Source organism: Cyrtonyx montezumae, unplaced genomic scaffold (genome assembly GCF_038088225.1).
Source record: "Cyrtonyx montezumae isolate F1298 unplaced genomic scaffold, pur_monq_1.0 scaffold_8, whole genome shotgun sequence".
Taxonomy (NCBI): Eukaryota; Metazoa; Chordata; class Aves; order Galliformes; family Odontophoridae; genus Cyrtonyx; species Cyrtonyx montezumae.
Window position 1 is genome coordinate 84,204,382 of NW_027072089.1, and position 24,340 is coordinate 84,228,721.

The following is a 24,340-nucleotide window of genomic DNA, read 5'->3' on the forward strand; positions in this document are numbered from 1 at the left end:
ATAAAAAAAAAAATGGCGAAAGGTTAAATAAATCCAGCAGTGGACTTCTCCTAGCTCTCACATTATGTATGATTAAAGGACTTATAGGACCCCCTATTGTAACAGCAGAGAATCATGAGAAAAGCCATGAACCTTTCAAATGGTCATTAATAAGATGGAAAGATCATCAGGTCCTTCATACAGTGATAACCTCAGGAAGTCCCTCGTTTAGATGCAACCCCTGCGATACTACTGATCTTAGTGTTAACCTTTGGGCCCTGTATTTTCAGTAAACTAATCTCTATAGTGAAAGGGAGATTGGAGGCTGTCCATTTGATGCTCATGAGGGCCAAATATGAGTCCCTCCAAGAAACCGGGACAGAGGATTATCTGGAGCTTAATGAAAGAGGGGTACTGAGATACCACGAACAAAAAATAGTAATAAAAGAAAAAGGAGGGAATTGTGAGAAAGTAATGTTTTTGTTCGCTGTAAGAAGGAAGGGACCTGTAAATAAGTAACCGTGATTTGTGATTTAGCATGTAACGCAGATGAATGTTCTGCTTAAGCAGTCAAGAAAGCCACAAAAGATAGCCATTACTATAAGAAAGCTTAGCTTGCGAAAACACAAAACTTGTGCAAACCGGGAGCTAGCCTAAACACGTTCAAGGACTAGTGATTGTGCAGTGAGATTTGTTTGTATAAATAACATACCATAAAAGGAAAAACCACCAGAAAGGGTCAAGAAGGAGATATGGAGGAGGACTACTTACTGGCAGAAGAAGACCCCCTAGCAACAACTGGATCATGCGCAGAGTACACCGCAATGAGGAAGCGAAAAGGACATGTATACGGAAGACAGACTGTATAAAAGGATCGGGTATTGGTTCAACTGTTGCGACAGTTGGTGGAACGCAGAGTCCCCTGTCGCCCAGCGCTGCATTGCCTCTTTGCTCCTTGCTCAATTTGATTAATAAAATTCAATAGTTGAATTTTTGATTCCTAGTCCGTTGAATCTATTTATAACAGGTCCTCATAAAGGCAATGCTAATCTCGGCAGCCCTGATTTCAATGCAAGGACCTTGTTAGATCCCTTCTTATCTATGTGATAACATGGATCAACTGGGTGCAGTTAATACTGATTGCATGTACGAGGTTTGACTCTGACATGCTGCACTGTAATGATGATAGAAAGCCATACATACAAGTGAAAGTCAAGAACTGGAAATAAATTCTCCAATGCTGAGCAGAAATAAACTGGAATGGCATCCAACCACATTAACCTGCTCCTGCTTCAGAAGATCCCCTCTGCCCTTAAACTTGTTTTTTATGTCACATTTTTCTATTTCATATTTCTGATCTAAGCATTTTATCAACATTGTATAATGTTTTAAGAAATTGCTGTTCCTAATTCCACAAATACTTTTGCAAAAAACATATGAATAGTTATTACCATGTTTAAGTTGTTGCTGCATCTTAACTTTGCACTTCATTACTGACCAAAAACAATTCCAGTAGCCCAAACACTCTAATTTCAGAACATATTGTACTGTATTAATGTTATTCTCTTCCACTAATAAATAAGAACATGAAAATCTAGTTGGATAAGACAACAACTTCTACTTTTGAATTTACAGCTCCACTCATTTGTGTGAAACAAATGTTTTAGACTTGCATATTCTGTTCTTGCACTGAAGCATTAGCCACGGGGGAGGCTACATATTTGCTGGGGGTGTGAGGGAATAAGAGCAGTAAGAAGGAGATTTTGCAAGCCATCTCAAAAATCCAACAAGTGTCCAGACTAGTAACAGATAACACTTAAAAGACATCTAGCTCAGCATTGATTCTGGATTGAATCCTGTAGTCAAACCATTGTATATCAGAACAAGATGGAAGTGTTTTCTTGGCACACGGTTTGAGAAATTAGCTGGCTAAATTGGTTGTTATTTCAAGGATGTTACAGATTCTTTTCCCTCTTGTTCTGTTGTTGTTTTGGTTTTTAGCATGAAAAACACCAAAACAAACAAAAAAATTGTACAAGTTATTGTGTCCACTATATAGAAAAGTATATTTTGTTACTGCAGGAGTGAAGACTTGGAAACCTGTTCTTCGCCACCATGTGGTCTGTATTGCAATTCTATCTGTTTAAATTAGGGCAGCTGGCTCTTGAGTCAGTGCTCAAATTTGACACTACCAAAAAGTGTCATGTCCAAAAGGCTGGTTGTTTTTTCTCCAACTATAGCAGTAGAGAGAGGTGACAAAGCACACATTTCTTTGCTGATGTCAGACACTTATTTTGTAGAGATGGAAAGAAGCGTTTAGATGAGGTGCTAAGGGATTTGATTTAGTAGTTGGGTAGGGATAGTGATAGGAGGATGGTTGGACTAGATGATCTTGTAGGTCCTTTCAAACCTAATGAACCTATGAACCTATGAACATACTAAGCAGAGGAAAATCAAGCTGCCAGGCTTTTAGGTATAAAGTATGGCAAGATGTTCCTCCCTAAATAATCCTGATGCCACGAGGAGCCTGAAGTATGCCTGCACAGGTTAGACTTCTCCAAAGACCGTGGTTTCCTCCTACAACCCTCTTGACAGAGCCTCAAAGTCATCTCTGAACTTCCTTCACCTTCTCTGTGTGTGTCCACACTGAAGGAATGCAGAACTCCTCTACTTCTGCAATAGTTTCATCACCACGATTTGTGCGAGCCTAGTCCAGAGAAATGAAGAAGATCACAGAGAAAGTGACTGAGAACTGGCACAGGGCTTCAATTTTAATAATTTTGTTAGGATTTTTTTTTCTGTGCATGAAGCTGCCTCAGACATGCCCCTTATCACAAAGGAAGGCTCTGCATAATTAATCCTCTACAGAATAGTCCCACTCCATAATTAATTTATTCATTCACTTGCTGTGTAACTGTTTCTCTACTTAACTGATTCACTTTTCTAATAGTTCTCTGCATAATTGATTCATATTGCTGTTGATTCTCACCATTATTTAATACCAGAAATTATTTGCTTCATTGCTTAACTCATTATCTGCACAACTGCTTGATATTATAATTGATTCACTGTCTGACTGTCTCGCATGATAACGAACAGCACGTAATCCACTTTTCACCTCCATTTCTGTTCCCTGCAATAGCCCAAAGCTGCCCTGATAATTATTTTACCCCTGCTACTATCCCCAGTCTTACTCCAGAGCACCAGAAGAGACTGTCCAGAGAAGCTGTGGAGTCTCCTCTGGAGTTATTCAAAACTCACCTAGATGCTTTCCTGTGTGACCTGCTGTAGGGGACCTGCTTTAGCAGCAAGGTTGGCCTCAGTGATCCTCATACGTCCCTTTCTATGCCCACAGTTCTGTGATTCTGTTATCACCACCCCTTATTCTTATGCCTCCAGCCCCCTTCAGTGTCCCTCCCCTTCCTCCCCCAGCACTCACTCCAATTTTAAACCTTCACACTCATCCTTCTGTCCCCCTTTTACCGGTCCAATTCTCCCTTTTTGAGTTCCTTGGAATTTACGTGTGTTCCAAATCATCCATCACTAGAAGCCAGACCTCCCAGAAGCAATGGAAGAGCCATGAGGACAGTCTTGCCTGACACATCCTCCTGCAAAACTCCTGTAAGAAGTGAGATCAGGGTTGTGGGGAAATGAAGTTCTTATTTACAACTTCTGTCACTCCCTGCGTGTACAGAGAAAGGGAAAATCAGCAACTCTTACGGAGAACCTCCTCCCAGACTTCTGCCTTCCTGTGCATGCAGCCCCTTTCTGTGCCATGTGAGCACCTGCTCCTGCCTTGACTCACTGAGAGGTGGTGAGTTGTCATGGTTTTGTGGTTTTTGTTGTGTTGTTGATATTCCACATCATGACATCATGTGGTTGTATGGGAACTGCTGAATCACGGCCTGAACCACTGATTGGTCACCTGAGGTGAGCACCAAGTCAGCCATGGGGGCACAGGTGAAGGTGATATACCTGTGTGGGTGGAAGGGGTGGAGCCTAGTTCCTCCTCTCTCAAACCCCATTTAAGGGCTGACCACCACCAGGGAAGGATCTCTTCTTGGAGATCCCTCCCATGTGGAGTCCTCTGCGAGCCTTGTCATCTTAAAGGTGAGCCATCTTCTCTTTTGTATTACCTGTATAACTGTTTATATAGAACTACTTAAAATATACCATCTTCTATACTATTCCCTGGTGGAGTATCGTCATTAGGAGTTATTTACCCTACATTTGGCGAGCCAGGCAGCTCTAACTAAATCCATAATGTCCTTTATTTGGAGTATGTTTAAATGGGCCAAGGGGGAGAACGTTACCCCCCTAGAACAGACAATCCCTGGTCTAATTCCAGGATTCATGGGGTCACCCTACTATGGATTGGCATCCGTTATTGAGAAATGGGGACCCATGCGGGTTCCAGGGACTGCCGCTCCTTCTCCATCTTATTTGACTGACTACTTCGTAGGATTAGATAAAGACATACTTGTTACCAAGGAGCGGCGGTTAGCTGCCTCTGCAGTAGCCTGGCCATTAGTAATGGCCATACTCAAGTTAGATGTTGCAAATGTTAATATAGAGACTGAAAATCAGTTATTACGAGACCGTATTGAGAAACTGGAACAACAGCTGGGTACATTAACAACCAAAAAGCCTGGCCTAAATGTCCCCACAAGACAAATACAGAATATATTGGTAGAAGACACCCCAAAATCAGAGGAAGAAGACTCTGATATGACAGGGGAAAAGATCTCTAAGGCAGATCTCGAAACTCCATCTATGATGGACCCATTCGAGATTCGGCCTATTATAACTCAAAAAACAAAAAAGGTACAGGATAGACCAGCAGGGGTGCCTCCTGACCAATGGCCCCCTGCAGAAACCTGCCTCCATGTGACCGCTCGTCCGTATACAGCTAATGAGTTGATGGACCTAGTACAACGGTTCCATCAGAAACCAAGGGAAAGCATACCATCATGGCTCCTAAGGTTATGGGATGCAGGAGCTGAAAGTGTTTTAGTAAATGGAACAGAAATGTCAAAATTAGCATCTATAACGATAAACCCGGCCTTAAGACAAAGATTATATGCAGCTGTCCATTATAATGAGGAAAACCATTCTATTATAGATTGGTTGATGGCTGCATGCCGCTTAACATGGCCCAACAAAACCGATATCCCTCTTAATACTGGTTTGTGGTCCTCTATGGAGGACCTCCAGACCTATATCAGAGAACTGGGTATGAGGGAGGCTCTGTATGCGGACACTTTTGAAAGCCCCGATACGGAAAAATTTACAGCGGGCATGAGAGATCTAATACTACAGCAGGCCCCCTCCCACCTATATGGGATGTTGGTTTCCATATTAAATCCGTTGGTGGCATCAGAAGCCATCGTACAGCAGGCAGCCCAGTTAGTAGCAGACTTAGGGGAGACGGAGCGCGTAAGAACCAGGCGTAATGTTCGTATAGTGGAAGATGCTGAGGCCTTCCCTATTAGAACTAAAAAGCCTGCTCCACGGATGCCCCGATCAGGCCCCGTACGGGTATCCCGGAGGACTATGTTTAATGATCTCATACGGGCTGGGGTTGCATTTACCAAAATTGATGGGCAACCCAACCATGTTTTGTTACAGCTGTGGAAACAGCTTAGAAATGATCAGAAATTTCAGAGTGCTCCCAGAAAATCGGGAGTACGAATTATAGAAAAAACACCAACAACAACCTGGAATTTGGCTGACTTTATAATACCGAACAGAAGGAAAAAATATCCGCAGGTGTCACAGGCTACAGTGCCTGAGCCACCTGTGGCAAAAGATTTAGATCTGGCAAAATTCATGGATTAACGGAAAATTCTGGTCCCCATAGGGCCTCTAGCTGTGACCGGAGGCCCTATGTAGAACTAACAATATTCTGGTCCAGGACAAATGTGCAGAAGGTGATGGCTCTAGTGGATACTGGCGCAGAAACATCGATTATATATGGAGACCCAACGAAATTTAAGGGTAATAGAGTGATGATTGGTGGGTTTGGGGGACAGACTATTCCAGTCACCCAGACGTGGTTGAAATTGGGGGTTGGGCGTCTCCCGCCCCGGGAGTATAAGGTGTCGATTGCCCCAATTCCAGAATATATCTTGGGCATAGACATTCTATGGGGTCTGGCTCTCCAGACAACTGTGGGAGAGTTCAGACTACGGCAGAGGTACATTAGTATCCGGGCAATACGGACAATATTGAGGGGCCATGCGAAACATGAGCCCATTTGTTTGCCAAAACCACGCCGGATTACTAATGTAAGACAGTACAGACTCCCGGGTGGGCAAGAAGAAATATCAAAAACAGTGCAGGAATTAGAGAAAGTAGGTATTATAAGGCCTGCACACAGCCCATATAATTCCCCCATATGGCCAGTACGGAAGTCGGATGGAACATGGAGAATGACGGTGGATTATAGGGAACTGAATAAGGTCACGCCGCCCATCCATGCGGCCGTACCCAATATTGCCTCCTTAATGGACACTCTTAGTAGGGAAATTAAAACCTACCATTGCGTCCTGGATTTAGCGAATGTGTTTTTTAGCATACCTATTGCTAAAGAATCACAAGATCAATTTGCATTTACGTGGGGAGGCAGGCAGTGGACCTTTCAGGTCTTGCCACAGGGGTACGTGCACTCACCAACATACTGTCATAATTTGGTGGCACGTGACCTGGCTGATTGGAGGAAACCAAACAGTGTGAACCTATACCACTATATTGATGACCTCCTGTTAACATCCGACTCACTGGAAGCAGTAGGGGAGGCAGCAGATTCATTAACTGCCTACCTAAGTGAAAGAGGATGGGCCATCAATCCTCAAAAAGTGCAAGGTCCAGGACTGTCCGTAAAATTTCTAGGGGTAGTCTGGTCAGGAAAGACCAAAGTATTACCTGATGCCGTCATAGATAAGGTTCAGGCATTTCCAGTCCCTACAACACCAAAGCAGCTGCAGGAATTCCTGGGTATATTGGGATATTGGCGTTCCTTTATACCTCATTTGGCGCAGCTGCTGAGACCTTTATATAGACTTACCAAAAAGGGCCAATTATGGGACTGGGGGAGAACAGAACAGGATGCTTTTCAACAGGCGAAACAGGCAGTTAAACAAGCCCAGGCACTGGGTATATTTGATCCTACCCTTCCAGCTGAGCTAGATGTTCACGTAACTCAAGATGGCTTTGGCTGGGGCCTGTGGCAACGTCAGAGTTCTGTTCGGACCCCCATTGGATTTTGGTCTCAGGTGTGGCATGGAGCAGAGGAAAGATATAGTATGATTGAAAAACAGTTATTGGCTGCCTATTCTGCATTACAAGCGGTAGAGCCAATAACCCAAACAGCCGAAGTTATAGTCAAGACTACATTGCCAATCCAGGGGTGGGTAAGAGATCTGACCCACCTTCCTAAGACGGGGGTGGCCCAGGCGCAGACGGTGGCACGATGGGTTGCCTATCTCAGTCAGAGGAGTAGTCTATCTTCCTCACCGTTGAAAGAAGAGCTTCAGAAGATTCTTGGCCCAGTAACGTATCATAGTGATGCACCAAAACAAACTTCGGTTGCTCCACCACAGAAGAGTCCCGTCCAGGAAGGAAAATATCCTATTCCTGAAGATGCCTGGTACACGGATGGGTCCAGCAAGGGCAACCCAAGTAAGTGGAGAGCAGTAGCGTACCATCCTGCCACAGACACAATCTGGTTCGAAGAGGGGGATGGTCAAAGCAGCCAGTGGGCGGAGCTGCGGGCGGTGTGGATGGTTATAACCAAAGAACCTGGTGATGGTATCCTGAATATTTGCACAGATAGTTGGGCTGTGTATCGGGAGCTCACTCTTTGGATCGCACAGTGGGCCACCCAGGATTGGACTATCCACTCCCGACCGATCTGGGGCAAAGATATGTGGTTAGACATATGGAATACAGTCAAACAGAACTGTGTGTGTCTACCATGTTTCTGGTCATCAACCCCTACAGTCACCAGGAAATGATGAAGCCGACACACTGGCCCGAGTTAGATGGGTTGAGAACTCGCCATCTGAGAATATCGCTTACTGGCTACATCAAAAGCTGCGGCATGCTGGGCAGAAGACCATGTGGGCAGCCGCTAAAGCGTGGGGACTGCCCGTACAACTATCGGACATCGCTCAAGCATGCCGAGACTGTGACGCCTGCTCTAAGATAAGACCGAGGTCGTTGCCTGAAACTACAGCTCATCTTGCTAGAGGACACAATCCTCTACAGAGGTGGCAGGTTGATTATATTGGGCCTCTCCCTCGGTCTGAGGGGGCGAGATATGCCCTAACCTGTGTCGACACCGCGAGTGGGCTAATGCAGGCCTATCCAGTACCAAAAGCCAACCAGGCATACACTATAAAGGCACTCACAAGGTTGATGGCTGCCTACGGGACACCGCAAGTCATCGAGAGTGACCAAGGAAGTCATTTCACGGGTGCAGTGATACAACGCTGGGCAGAAGAAAATAATATTGAGTGGCGATTCCACCTGCCATATAATCCAACGGGGGCAGGCCTTATCGAACGTTACAATGGTATTCTCAAGGCTGCCCTGAAGACAGACTCTCAGTCCCTGCAGGGGTGGACAAAGAGACTCCATGAGACCCTGCGGGACCTGAATGAAAGACCTAGAGATGGCAGACCCAGTGCCTTGAAAATGTTACAAACAATATGGGCCTCCCCACTTAGGATCCAAATTACGGGCACCGATAATGAAGTGAAACCTCAGATTGGCAATGAGAACAACCTTCTGCTCCCTGCCCCTGAGGACCTAGAACCAGGTACCAATAGAATAAAATGGCCCTGGAAGGTGCAGGTAGGACCACGATGGTGCGGCCTACTTGCACCTTGGGGGAGATTATTGGAGGTGGGGGGTTCGGTAGCTCCTCCGGTTATAGGTACATGGCCTACTGAAATAATGGTTAACACTCCAGTCTTCATTGCTAAGGGGACCCCTATCATGTCTCTGTGGCAGATCAGGACACCCCCTTTGGTGCCTGATATAGTCGTACAGCCACAGACATCGGGTCAAAGGGTTTGGTACAGGCGACCAGGGCGTGCCCCTGTACAAGCTGAAGTGTTAACCCAAGACAGGAATACGGCCTGTATCTTGCCCTGGAAAGCGGATCTTCCCCTCTTGGTACCTCTAAAACACTTGTATTACTCCCCATAAGTCTATGAATCACCAGAAGGAATCAAAACAATACTGCAGTGTTCCAGAGTTGTTATAAGACCATGTGAAGCATCTGGTGATGGTCTAACCGGGACTGATGACACGTAAGATGGACCTGCACTGTATGATTACATGCTTCCAGTAGATACCACCGAGCACTGGCCCAAAGAAGAGTTCGACGGATGCGCCGATCATCACTCATATCAGATTACATCAGCATGCGTTGCGACGGGCAATTATGTAAGCGTCGCGATGTATTGGGTCTCTGTATCAAGGGGAACTCACCTTATGGTTACTTGATCAGTGGTTCATGTCGTGAAGGGGTGGAGTGTATGGGAACTGCTGAATCACGGCCTGAACCACTGATTGGTCACCTGAGGTGAGCACCAAGTCAGCCATGGGGGCACAGGTGAAGGTGATATACCTGTGTGGGTGGAAGGGGTGGAGCCTAGTTCCTCCTCTCTCAAACCCCATTTAAGGGCTGACCACCACCAGGGAAGGATCTCTTCTTGGAGATCCCTCCCATGTGGAGTCCTCTGCGAGCCTTGTCATCTTAAAGGTGAGCCATCTTCTCTTTTGTATTACCTGTATAACTGTTTATATAGAACTACTTAAAATATACCATCTTCTATACTATTCCCTGGTGGAGTATCGTCATTAGGAGTTATTTACCCTACAGTGGTGTGTTGGGAGTTGAAGAGCCACGAAACCATGACATGAGTGCACCAATATGTGGTACATGAAGTCGTCTGTAGGTTAGGAGGAAGGGATACTGGTCCTGACTAATCTCTGACATAAGGCACTAGGTTCCAGTAGCTTTCAACACACATTGCATTTATCGGCTCATCCTACAAGTAAAAGCACACCTGATGAGAACACAGCAAGATTCAATATTCTAACGTAATTGCCATTTCTTACTGCTACCAACTATAGTATTTGAACAAATATTATACCAGTTTCATTCAAGAGATGAGAAATCATGGTGGGGCTATTTCTGACAATTGGCAGAACTTCCATGAAGTGACACCACAGAGCTTCCGCAAGGTGCTGAGAGCATGACGCCGACCTGAGAACCCCAGAATGGCAATTTAGCAACGTGTGAGTTCAGGTCAACTGTTTCTAGCACTGGCCCGGTCCTAAAAGCTTGGATTGCGGTGCCCTGGCCGTCAGCACTATTAGCAGTTACTGCCATCTATGGGTAAGACCGATTTAACATCACTCCCGTCGGGAAGAGTTACTGATTCTTTGTAATAAATAATATACCTGTCCACATATCTAAACAAATGTAACATGAGAAATCACACTGTCATCACCGATATCTTCACTAAAAAAAAAAAAAAAGCAAAATAACGATCAAGGACTTCACTTGTGCACACACCTGAAAAGGGAAAAGCCCACCTTCTGGGCCGCCTCTAGATGCACTCCAGCAGGTCCACCTTTCAGAGACAGTTATCCAAACGCTTCTGGAACTCCGTCAGCTTGGGGCCGTGACTGCTGCTCTGAGCAGCCTGTCCCACTGCCCGACCACCCAGAAATTACTCCAAATGCACCTTATCATTTGCATATTAATTTGAATACCACTGCAGCCTTTTTTTTTTTTTTCAATTGATTCTGTTGCTACCGGTTGGCCAGAGACGGTGCAACAGAAGGCTCAATAGCCCTCCGTTCTGGACATCCCTAGCCCAGGGACAAAAGGACCAGACACACGGTGTCAAGCATCGAATGCCAATTTATTGCTGCGCAACAACGCCTTTTATACCCATACCCGCCTGCTCCGCCCGCGGTCCCGTGACACCCGATCGAGCCCAAGTCCCTCCCTCCCACAAAGCCTTCACGAAGCTACCACGAGCCCCAGGGACACGCAGCTCTGCCTCACGACCCTACAGATTCAAAATGGCAAAGCATTTTTATGTCAGTGATTCTCTCTCTTTTTCAGGTTGGGATTTTTTGCTTGTCCCATTTAGAATTAAGAGCTGTTTGGGGCATTCATCACCCCTGACAGCTGCTAATGCCCCTCAACTCTGCACAGTCACTGTGCTAAAATATTTGGAGAAAGTAACGGGACTATTTGTTTCTATTTTGGACTGCACCTGTCCACCTTTCAGTTTATTAGTCTTCCTGTGACAATGGCTAGTTCCAGATGCTTATGGGGAAAGTGAAAATCCTCCACAGTGGAAAATTAATACAAGGGAATGGGAGCCAGCCCCTTTCTGTTACAGGTAAGCACGTTGTAAAATTCCTTCCATAAGCCAACCACATCCATGTGAAAATCGACTTTGGTTTTTGTTCTCTCATGATTCCTGCTAGGAATCCTGTCACGAAGACTGTGCTGTTGAGTAAAACCGAATTGTATTTAAAAAGAGGGGAAAGTAACTAATTGTTTTCAAAAGCTTTCCAGCTGTAATTGGAGTTGCTACTCTTATACTGTGGTCCTCCAAACTGCACAGTGGTTGATATGATGATGTACAGCAGAAAGTAGAGCGGGGCAACTTTCCAGCTGGCTGGTAGTCCTGGGCCTGATGCAACCCAGGCAACGGTTGTCCTTCCTGCCTTCCTGAACAGGAGCTAATCCTTCTGTGAAGCCACGTAGACATTACAGCCAGGCACGAAGCAGCCTGCACCACGGAGCAGCACAAAGCTCATTTCACGATGATGTTGGTCATGCCTCCTGGTGCCACAGAAACTGGCCCAGGCACCCTTTGAGCAGAGCAGCCCTGAAAGATGTCCAAAGCAGCCTGCAGAGCTTGGAGAAGCCAGTCAGTGGTGGTTGTATTGGAAGTCAAAGTGGCTAGGAGGTCCAAACAGCTAAGATTACAGTAAAAAATGGGGCAAACTTGTCAGCCAAGAGTCAGAGTCAGCCAAGCTGACTCCTCACATGGAGAAAAATAACGAACACACTTCCAGTCTCCATAGGCAGAGGCAGTGTTTCTTCATGCTAGAGAAGATGGATGTGTCAGCGTGCTTAGCCTGGATATCCCGGTTGACTATCACTGAAGTAGAAGTATCAAGGAAAATACACTGCGTGGGTTTCTGAACGGTTCTGAAAAACATCGACCCGCTCTAGTAAAGCATTCGGAAAGGTCTCAGCGCTCCACCTCACAGCAGCAGAGCAGCCACAACTCCAAACACCGCCAGCATCCGCGCAGCCCCACTGCGGAACACCGTTCCGGAAGCGGAAGCGGAAGCGGACTGACGTCCGCGGCGGAAGGGCGGTGCGTGCTCAGCCATAGACTTCCGGTAGCGCCGGCGGTTTGTGTTCTTCGCCCGCCGTGCCGCCGGGTGCGGGCGGCATGGCCGTGAGGCGGGCGCTGCTCGTGCTGCGGTCCCGCGGCGCCCTCCCGCCCGCTTCCGCCTCCCCCACGCGGCGCGGCCTCAGCGCCTGTCCGCGCGAGGGGCCGCCGTCAGCGTTGGCTCGGTGTGGGCCCGGCGCGTGGGCCGGGCCCGGCGCTGCGGGGAGAGCGGTGAGAGCGGGCGGGCGCGGGGAGCGGGGAGCTCCTGTGTGGCTCGAGCAGTACGTCAGTGTTCTGCTTGTCTTTCTCAGGTGTCAGCGACTCTGCGTCTTCGTTTTTAGAGAGCAAGGGCAGTGTTTCCTTGCTGGGAAGTAGGAAGTTTTTTTTTGACACTCACGCTCTGGTGCGTCTCCTGGAAGAAAATGGTAATTTGCTACGTACGTTCCTTGGGGGGGTCGTGAGGGGTTTCTTAGCTTGCAGAGCTCGGTTAATTAATCCGCAGCAGTGTGCAACTGTTGGAATGCGGTTGAACGTGGGCTGCTGCAAAAAAAATGCAGCTCTTGGGGTGGAGTGTGTATGCTGTATAAAATATACCTTCTCTTACCCTAAAACGTAAGGGAAGAGATCATTTTGGGTTCATGATGAAGTACCTTTGCTACCTCAGTAGCATGAGGAAGAAGGACCGCATGGCTGAATTGCATTGTGATAGCTCACCGCGCTGGAAAGGAGGGATCCCAATCACTGGCTCCTCCTGTATAGTTTCATCCTTCGTGTGTGCCAGCCTAACTCTCAGGGAACTTTACGTGTGTTGATAGTGATAGGACCTGGGGGAGTGGTTGAGAGGTTGTGGGTACCCCATCCATGAAGGCATTCAAGGCAAGGCTGGATGTGGCTCTGGGCAGCCTGGTCTGGTGGTTGGCAACCCTGTCGACGGCATGGCGGTTGAAACTAGATGATCCTTGAAGTTCTTTGCAACCCAGGCCATTCTGTAATTCAAACTACAGTTCTTTTTGATTGACATTATTCTGAGACATGAATGAGCTCATAGCGCAGCTGTGTGAGCACTGGGACACATACATAGCAGCAGGAGTAAGGGTACGCGCTTTTGGTGACGGCAAATGATTAAAGCAGCTCTGCTGTTGAAAGTTACTCACTCTCAGACCCCAGATTTGCTTTCTAACATTAACCTGCCACATATTTGAAACTATGTTTTGTGCTAGTTCACCATGCACAGAGTTCAAAGTGTATTTTAAGATGGACTCAGAACTTGGCAGGCCTAAAATCAGAGCTCTTTGTTGGGAATTGCTGAGATTTGCATATTTTCCATGGTACCACTTAAGAGTGTACTGAAGGTAGGTATCTGCTTTTGAATGCCAGGTTTCTTATAATTACCCAAGAGATGGCATTCTGTAATACTTCCAACATTAATCTTGCTGATATTGTAATAGTGCTGTACTGCAGAAACAGCTATGTCACAGGCGTTATTTTGGAGTGGAGGAACTTGGTTGTATTGCCCGGTTGTGCTCTGCTAGTGCTAGATGGAGAGGAATGTACTTTATTACCTTTCATAACTGACTGCTTTTTTAAAAAACTTTGTAATGTATATTAGAAGTCGATAATCTTCATCAGCTGTCCAGCTGAATGTTGTTCTATTTTGTTTTACTTAGGACTCACTACTCAACAGTCGGAAGTGATTGTATCTGCATTAGTGAAAATCGTGAGCACCAACCTGGATACGATTTACAAGGACATGGTGACCACAGTACAGCAGGTTAGCTCAAAGAGGGTGGAAGGGTTAAAGTCAGTTGAAATCCGGTATGTCTGCTAATGAAATGCACATTGCTGTATTATTTACTGGTAGACCGTGTTTAAAAACTTGAAAGTGAACAGCTATCCCTGAATATCCACCGGCTGTTGAGTTTTGTCTTGAATCTATCAAGCAGCTATCAAAGTGTTGTGATGGACCTTGACACTTAGGAACTACCATCTGGTACAATGTTCATGAGTTTTTTGTTTCTTTGTTTGTTTCTTTGTTTCCTCCTAGCTTTATTTTAACCTGAAAAGGCTTTTACTCAGTCATAGGAGATACTCTAAACATGGATTTAACTATTTACAGCTCCTACATTATTTTCTCTAGTTATACAGCAGCGAAGAAAAAGATTTCCTCCTGTAATTTACCATTCTGTTATGTGGCCTGTTTCTAAATATATCTTTGTGTCATAGTGACATTTATATTGTACTAGAATTGAGCTAAACTTCTTTGCAATGATTTTAGTGTGTGGTTAGTGTAGTTGTATGTACTGATAACGCTCAGGAAGAGTATGTTTTGGATGCTGATTTTGTAAGTTTTCTGTTTCCTTTGCTGCATGTTATTCATGGTATACTCTAAATCCATGCAGCATATATATATAAACTGGTGAGAGGAACTGAAGAAAACTTGCTTGGAAATAGACTGGTAATTCTGAATATCTAGAGATCCATCTTGGCTACCAGAAAATTGCATTGACTTGAAGTGAATTTGTGGGGGGATTGGCTGTTTTATTTTTGGGAGGGAATCCTTAGACAAAGTGTACGCAGGTAGATCTGTGTAAGCATGTGGACGTGAAAGTGTTGAATATTGCTATGTTATGCTTTTAGGCACTTCAGCCTCCAGAAATAAAACCAAATTCAGCGTAAGACACATTTAGCTGTATCGTGGAACTTAAGCATCTTTTGAATGTGATTAGCAGTATGTAGTATGCTGGAATTCCCACACATAAGTGAGTCAAATAGGCAATGCTAGTGGGAAGAAGTAACTGAAGTTCTTAGCTCTGTGAGGCTGTCACTTTACAAACAAAGGATTTAACTAATTTTATGGTAACTGAGTTGCTATCTTCATGTGAGAAAACTGTTTGGTGAAGAGGAGAGAGAATGAAAGTAAGCTGGACACATCAGGGAATAAGAAAGGAGATATCCATGGCAGTAGTCTTCCTGCAGATCTTTTGTGATACGTCCAATACACTGACCCACTGCATTTTTTTAATTCTTTTTAAAGTGCTGTAGTCAGGTAGCCTTTTCTAAACAGTGCTGTAAATTAGACTGTCCTTACTTGTCAAAAACGAAGTTATAGTGTCAGATTTTTAATGGTATTAGTCCAGAATCAAAAGCAAGGACCTGCTTATTAGTGGTAAAGTTCAGCAATGAGAGGGGAATCCCTGTTCGCATGTGGATAGTGTAACATCTAGAGCAGAATCTACAGACCTTTCCATCCTCCAAAATGAAGAAGGATGCTTGTTTGCCATCTGTCAGCTCACTTCTGTCAGTGAGAAGAGTGTTTAAAAGTGTAAGTATAGTGCATGATTCTGCTCAGCTGAATAGGAAAGTGGAGTGAGCTCTCTTCCATGGGAAGGTGGAAAAGGAGGAAGTTACAAGAGTAGGGTGGCACTGGGGAGTCTTGGTGTGGAAGCTGGCTTTCCTCTTTTAGCACAGTGGCACCTTTTCTCCCTTCTCCCTAAAGCCTTTGCTAGGTTAAGAATTTGAAGGCTTAGAAGAGAGTATATCCTAGGCTATTAGTTGAACTGTTCTGATCTGTTAGAATTTCTGATTACAAATGATTTACCACAACTTGCTTGTTTTGTCACTTTCACTTGGTCTGTCTTGCTTTCTTTGAAACTGAAATAATCAGTCTTAAATTACCAGATTAAAAATTTCAGAGTACCTGAATAGCCTGTTGTATTTGTACGCGCAGATGAGAAAAACATTATGGCTACATGTCCTGAGGCTTGTCTTCTGTCTTTTAAAGGAGATTGCTCTTCAACAAGTTATGTCCCATATTGATGGAGTGAAAAAGGATATGATTATATTGGGAAAAAGTGAGCTTTCAGCTCTTCGTTCAGAAAATGAGGTAAAAATCAGTATCTTTGACTTGTACCACTTGTTTTTCATTAAGGATGTAAAAAAGTGGTTTGTACCCAGGGTACAAACTTGGGTGCTGATATGGTTTAACACCGAATTATTAATAACCTCGTGAAGGGGCAGAATGCACCCTCAGCAAGTTTGTGAGTGATCCAAAGTTGGGAGGAGTTGCTGACCAACAGACTATTGATGCCTCTCCATCCTGATGGAAGCTGGAAAAATGGGCTGTTGGGAGTCTCGTGGAGTTTGACAAAAGACTTAAATCTTCCTGGTTATGTGTGAAATAGAGAAGAAAACAATGAGGGAGGAAGAAGCTACTGAGCTGTATATCCTAAATTGTTGATGCAGCTGTTGCTCTTTTTTGTTAGAATAATTTTCATACATTAATAGAAGATGCTACAACTATTCCTATTTCATATTTCTTCTGAAAGAAATAGTGATAGATTAAGTTACCTTAGAAGTGTAGAACTTACCTAGAGACCATTCAGGGAATTGCTGGCTGCATTTTGATGCTTAGCAATTTCTTTTTAAGGCTAAACAAACCTATTGCTTACTGTCTTGCTTACTCTTTTTGCTCTCCACTCCTATGCTACTTGCTGCAGTCTCCCATCATCTTGGTGGCTCTCTCCTGAGCTTGTTCCAGCATGTCAACATTTGTCTTATACCAGAGAGCCTAAAGCTGGACACAGCTTTTTTGGTGCAAGCTCACAAGTGCTAAACATGGGAGAATAATCACTTACCTTTGGCTGTGTTTACCCTTGCTAATGCCATCCTGTGCGTTTGGCCACCTGTAGTGCTGTGGGACAGTACTAGCTTCTGTCCTGATGCTTGGAAATGTGCACTACTGAGTGAGTACGTATGTGCATACACTTGGGTCTGTCTACACACATACTGAGGATATAGATGGATTTAAACCACATTCATTCTGCCTTCTGTTGTGGTTTAACCTGGCAAGTGGCTGAGCATCACACCATCATGTGCTCATTCCTCCCCCTTCCCAGTGGGATGTGGGAGATAATTAAAAACTAATAAAGTAAAACTCATAGGCTGAGATAAAACTATCTGCTAAAATAGGGGAAAGGAAAATAGTATGTCTGTATAATAGATATAACAAGTGATGCACAAGTAATTGCTCACCATACCAACTGCTGCCCAGCTAGCATCCTGAGCAGTGGGAGAGAGAGGGAGATGAACTCCAACTCCCTTCAAAACTCCTTCTGCTTGATATCATTTGGTATGGAATAGCCCTGTGGCCAGTTTAAGTAAACTGTCTTAATTCTGTTCCCTCCCAGCTCCTTGGGCCCTTCACTGCACGTAGTCTTGGCTCTGTATATGCTGCTGAGCAGGCAACTACAAATACCAGTGTGTTGTCAACATTATTTTTCTCCTAGAACCTAAACATAGCATCGAACCAGACACTGAAAAAAAAAACATCCATTCCAGCTGAAACTAAGACACCTTCCTTTCACAGTGTGGATTATAGTAATTGCGACTAATCATTGAAATTGCCTATATTTATAGACTGTCGGTTTCTGTGTACAATACTAAAATGTACATTTATTTTCTGCTCTCCCAGAGAATAAAACTTGAACTCCAGCAGATAAAGAAGCAAGTCATGGTAAGATACTGTACCAATATAATCAAGAATTATCACGTCTCTTATTCACTTAAAAAATGTTGCTGTTACGATTTTATTGTAAACGTTGTGTTTGATTGTTGTATATATGGGATAATGAAACTGAAATTGAGGGGACAGATTGGGCTGCAATGAAGTCAGTTTCACATGTATTTAATTTATTGCGAGAGAATTGTAAACTGTACAAGTAACTGAATTTAAATTTAACTGTCCAGAATTTGAAATAGCTTTTAAATGTCTTAGCCTCTAAGTTTGGGACCAGTATGCTTGGTCCCACTTGCCTGGGAGTGAATGACCTTAGCAAGAAAATGTGTTTTTTGGAGGAAACTCACTTGTTAATTATGTACAGGTTTAAAGATCAGTGCTGTGTTTCTGCTCTTTATAGTTTGCTTCTCCTGACTTACAGTCGAAATAGCTTTCTCTCATCAAGACTGCTTCAAAACCTATTACTTAGATGAACATGTAGCTTTTACACAGACAGAAATTCTTGCAAAAATGATTAAGGTTGGAAACTGTTTCATGTTAGGAAGGGCTTAATGCATACTAGCTTTCAGAATAAAGTTTTTAAAATACATTCGGCATCTGATTTTTGTCTTGAACTTCATTGTTTTGCTTGCATATAAGTATATGAGTTAGCATATTCAGTGGTAGAACGTGAAAGATCTGAGTCATCTTTGTTTTGGTTTTTTTTTTTAACTTAAATGTCTTTAAATTTCACTTTTTACTGTAAATATAAAATAATTTTAATGATTACATTTGCTCATACTTCTAAAGGACAGATTGACACAGTGTTGTAAAGGCTTCAAAATAACACAATCTTTTCATTAAATTGCAACATCCTGCTGTAAGGCCATCTAATTACAACAGGTTCAAAAATCCTAGCATAGAAATTGAGTGTCATTATTATTCATACTACTTAATGAAGTCTTGTCTAGCTGACATCAGTCTATTTGAGAGATGTTTACTTGTTTTTAACTGCAGAATATCCCAGAACATCATCAATCTCTTGAATCTCCCACACATTCATCCCATCAGTAGCTTGCCTTATGACAAAGTGTCATCTGGCTAGAATTCCTGCAGGGAATTTAATTTAAAATGTCAGCTGTCACTGAAGATGAAGTAGGAACTGCTTAGAGTTATCCATGAAACAAAATACTTAGTGATAGTTTTAAAAGTTATGTGTTTAAAAATAATAAACATTTTCCGTCTAAGTTGTCAGTGTTTGTTTTTTTTCTGAGAGCCTAGATGCAGTCTTTAGAAACATTTCCTTTTAAATTTTAAACTTGTAAACTGTTTTAGTTTATAATAGTAGAGCTTAGTTTATAATAGTAGAGCTTAGTTTATAATAGTAGACCTTAGTTATCTTGAGTATCAGGATTCCTTCATGGAAGTCCAATTTCAAAGTGTACCTAGGCAAAGATTTCTAAAATTAGTGAGTTGTAGGTTTATGAAACATGCCCAGAATTTGTAGAAAGTTGTGTTCTTTATCAACTCTTGTTTTCAGTGTTCTGGTATAAAAGTAGTCAGTTTTTTATTTGTTCCAATGAGAATGAATTCATCCTACAGACCACAAGTGGAAGGGCAAGAACACTTGTACTTAGGAAATCTAAGCACATTGGGTGTCTCGAGAATCCAGTTCCTCTCTAATTAGAAAGAGGCACAATATTTTTGTCTAACTTGTTTTTGCTTACAATTAAATAGAAATTCTTGTTCACTGCTTTATCCTTTGTATTCCCATAAGGATGAAATTACCAGTGTTCGTGCTGACAACAAACTAAATCTAAACCTAGAGAAGAGCAGAGTAAAAGAATTGGTAAGTTCTGTTCACTTTCTTCTTAGAAACATCTAAAAATTGAATAATCTCTGAATTTGGATAAGAACGTCTGTTCAATATTAATCTGTAGTATTATTCCTTTTTAAGATGCTATTAATCCAAATTAGTCATCCTTAAATGCTGTAATATGGGGTACAGTGGTGGGGAGTTTCTTTGTATGTCTGTCTCTTTTGATATTGTTTCAGTATTGACATTAATGTACTACGGTTAAATATTTCAGTTTTTTGCATTTAAACATTCCAACTAGCTGCCTGGAGATTTTCTAGAGCTGTGCTAGTAATATATCGTCACACTGAGTTAAGTATAAGCATTTCATTATCTTGCCATTACTGAAGATATTTCCTTTCCCTGTAACGGGAGAATTCAGTGTGGCTAGTCTGTCAGGCAGTATGTGTTGTGAAAGTAGTTGTGATTAATTTTCATTGTAACTGATACTGATTCTGATTGTTTTTGACTTTGAAATATGTGTAGAATTTAATTGACAAGCGTTTTAATTAGATTAACAGAAATGAAAAATTAGAAGATACATAATTTTGCATTAGATGGAGCACTCTGAGTAGAAATTTGGTTTTAGATCTTTTTTGAATAGCTTTTATGAACCTGAATTTCATCATTGAAATGGACACATCTTTTAGTGACATTTTTCTGCAAATTTTAATTCAGTCCTTTTATCACCGGTGGGTAATGAAGAAGTAATATTTACTTGCAATCTCAACAGTAAGAAATGTTGGGGTGTAAGTCACTTTCTGTGTATGCCCCCTTGAAGTTGTCGCCTGCTTGAGATTAATGCTGAAAGAGATTATCTTAATTTGCCAGCACTCATGTCAGCCATTTCTTATGTTTCAAACTCTAAATGCTTTATCTTTTAATAAGTTCACTCTCCAGCAAATGTGAAGTGGAAGTCTTCATTACCTAATGCACATCTGCTTATGCCCTGATTTATATCTGCAACGATACAGATTGAATTGAAAATCCTGAAGTATGGAACAAACTTTCACTTACATTCGTGTGCTCTTGCATCACTGTGTCGCTCAAGTTTGCTGTTTAGAAATATCAAGATGCATCTGACAGAACTGCATTTTCTCTGAACTGCAAAAAAAAAAAAAAAAGGACTTAAGGGGAAATCTCCCTGTTTAACTTCAGAGTGGGGTTAACCTTGCCTTTCTTCTTATGTACTTGTATTATTACAGACATGTTTTGGTGTTTTATAACAAAAGGATGCATTTTGGTTTCTTGAAGCTCAGTTTAAAAACCTTGGGGCTGACCTAGCTTCTAGCCACAAGGCAAACTTGAACAAATGCGGACATCAACAGAGTGGCTTGCAGAATATAAATTATTCAGAAAACATCTATTTTGATAACAGCACCTATACATAGTTAAGCAGAAACTATTTCAATCTATGTGTTACACTGTTTATTTTAAATGTAAATCTACCTTTGGTGGTGATAACCAGATTGTTAATATGTGGTTCTGTCCATGCAGAATCATAGAATGACTTGCATTGGAAGGGACTTTAAAGACCATCGTGCTGTGGGCAGAGTTGCCACCTACCAGATCAGGCTGCCCAGGACCCCAGTCAACCTGGCCTCAAGCACCTCCAGGGATGGGGCACTGTTATGTTAAACTTCATACATGACTTTTAAAAATTGCATTGTTTTATAAATGTTTTGCCATGTTAACAGGTTGAGGAATTTCACTTTGAGACAATATATGCTACTGATTTCTTTTTTTTGTCCTTGTCATCAATTTGCAGAATTTAGTAACATATGTTTTATTAATTATAGACACATTATTATTTGTCTCTTTTTTCTATGTTTGTAGCCTTATGCTATTTCTTAATTGGATCTTTAGATCTGTTAGAAGTTCAAATAGTGTTCTGGATCTTTAAAGAGAGTTTTTCAGCGCTGAGGCGTTTATGTAGGTTAGTCTGAGTTTGATGACAAAGTGAGATATACCTCTAGACTGGAAGGAAAAAGAAGTCACTTTTCACATGGGAACATCAGGAGATGAAGTTATTGCTGTGTAACTGAGGATTCTGAGATGGGAGCCTGATGACTTAATACTCTGCACTGATGGCTTAGCAGCTGTCCTAGGAGTAACTGAATTGCTTTAGTAGCAGGTAGGAACCATTACAGATGTCAAATAATGCCTGTTCATGTATCAGAAACCTGCCTTAAAGGTATGCTTCTTGAATGTGTTTACCTTTCCTTCAATCCAGATAACCAGAGTTTCTAAGTAAACCAGGACTTCTGATTTATAGTACCTATCTTTCAAGTGTTTCTGAACCAGTGACTTGACATGAGATGCAAATGTTTTATGTTTACCAAATATAGCATTTTCAGTGGTGTTCCCCAGGTGTTGTTCGGACCATTTCAAAATTTTGAATAGAGAATTGCCGTAATGCTGGTGAAACATCTTTGGTAGCTGAGTTTGCTATGACAGTTTAAAAACCACTCCCCTTACTGAAGAAGGCAGATGGTTCAGTCTTCTTGGCATTCGTATGCTCTGTGAGTTAGTTAACTGCCCTATTTCCTCTTCAGAATCACAGGTCAAAATGCAGGTCTGCCAACTTTTCTGCCAGCTGCTTTTTAATGTATTTCGTTGTTCCAGCTTGTGTTGAACACCTGTCTAAATTCAGCTTTCCAAGTGACAGCAGTCACCTTGCAATACTCTCTTTCAAGTGTTGTCGGACAACATGGTCGTTCAGATTCAGTTTTGTAGAAAACTGGAAAGCAAAGAACAGAAAAGGAAGCATGCTTTTAAGCATTTGGGAAAAGGCTTAAGGATGATATCATATTTATCTGTCTTTTTTTTTTGTTTCTCCCTTCCAGCATTCACTTAATGAAAGAAAACTACTCGAAATGAGGACAGAAATAGTGGAATTGGTAACAACTTGGTAGCTTGTTATTATATAACAAAGCTTTTTTTACTTGTCTTAGAGAGCTGGTACTATTTTTGAAGCTGCTCATGCACTTAGACACACTTCAATGTACAAAACGTCATTGAGATTTGTTATTTTTCTATGTATTTCCATAGTGGTACAGATAACTCTAGCATCTACAGAATAGGAAGGCTTATATATGTTAGTACATCATAACCTGTTCAGTGGGCTTTTGTTTGTTGGTTTGTTTTGAAATTTCAAGTATGTAGCATTTTCTGTAGGCAGAACACTTAAGGTTGCTTTTCGTTTCTTTAAATCAGTGACGTTTTCCGTGTTCAGTGGAACTGAAACACTTATCTTGATTGATTTGGCTTCATTTTAGCAGAAACCTTTACTAAAGTATTCCTCTTCGTTTTGTTTCATTACTGTAGAGAATTATTCACAGGAAGACCTCTAGTCATAAATCATTAACTGATGACAACGTTTCAGTAGTGATGATTTGAAAATACCAGCACCAGAGCAGCAGCTGTTCTGACTTTACAAGCTTGATCTTTCAGTCCTTTCTGAGTAATAATTCCATCTCATTTTTTTCTATGAAGTCCTGTCTTCTGTCATAATCAGATTCTGACTTCGTCATTCTGTAGACGTTTCTGCAGTAGAATTCACTGCAAGAAGGAGACATGGTTTTTACATCAAAAGTAAAATTACCTATTCTGATATTTCTAAGGATCCATACGTTTTCATGCTTCTCCAGTATGTTTCTATCACAAGAGTCTCTTAGACTTCTCAATAGCTATTGTAATTGAAATGTGACTTGAATGTCTGTGGGCCAGATGACAGATTAAAGTGAGTGATTATGCTGCTAGATTGAGATAAGAAGGCACCCAATTCTGCCATGTTCTAGATTACATGTTACTGAACGTGCGATGAAAGTGTACTGAGTTCAATTCCTTAGATATGGCAAGCTAGGAAAAAACTCATTTGCTTTGAATGCAAATTACTTCATTAACGTACATTTAAGGAGGAGTTGGAAGTACAGTTGAGAGGAATGGGTTACATTTCTAAATAAACATGGAACTGTTCAAATTATGTTTGTTTTATTTTCTAGCATGCACAACAAGATCGAGCTCTGACGCAAACAGGCAGAAAAATAGCATCTATTGGACTGGAATTGTGATTGTTAGTATAAAACTGAAACTAAATGTTTTGTGGCTTGGAGGCGCTCTTGTTTAAGTAGGATTAGGGTTAACTGAATCGTGCTTACTTCTTGTCACGGTGTTGTCCGTGACAGTGACCCAAGGGAAAACCGAGAAGGGAGAGGGGAGAGAAAAAGAAACTGCGTCAGTGGCCGCGCGGCCGCCCGAGCAGAGCCGCGCTCCGGGAGGGGGAGGGGGAAACAGCGGGAAGGGATGGGTCGACAAGAAAACAACGGCACGATCTGAGCAGGAACGGTAACTTCACTAAATCTAATAAAATTGAACAATTGAAAGAGAGAGAAAAAATTTTCAAACCAGAAGCTATACGCTAAGGAGGACCTGCAGGGGAAGCACACGTGCTGAACCTCCACGGCAGCCCAGAGCAACGCGCCCAGACCGAGCGCCGCCTGCATCCGGTGCGGAGCTCCGCCCCTCCCCTCTGCTGCTCCCCCAGCATTAACTCCTTCACTGCTGCGT

General features: G+C 42.6%; 1 pseudogene; it reads left to right on the plus strand.

Moving 5' to 3' along the window:
- Positions 1-12,482: 12,482 nt before the first annotated feature.
- On the plus strand, positions 12,483-23,844 carry LOC136058888 (mitochondrial calcium uniporter regulator 1-like; annotated as a pseudogene).
- The last annotated feature ends 496 nt before the right edge of the window (positions 23,845-24,340 follow it).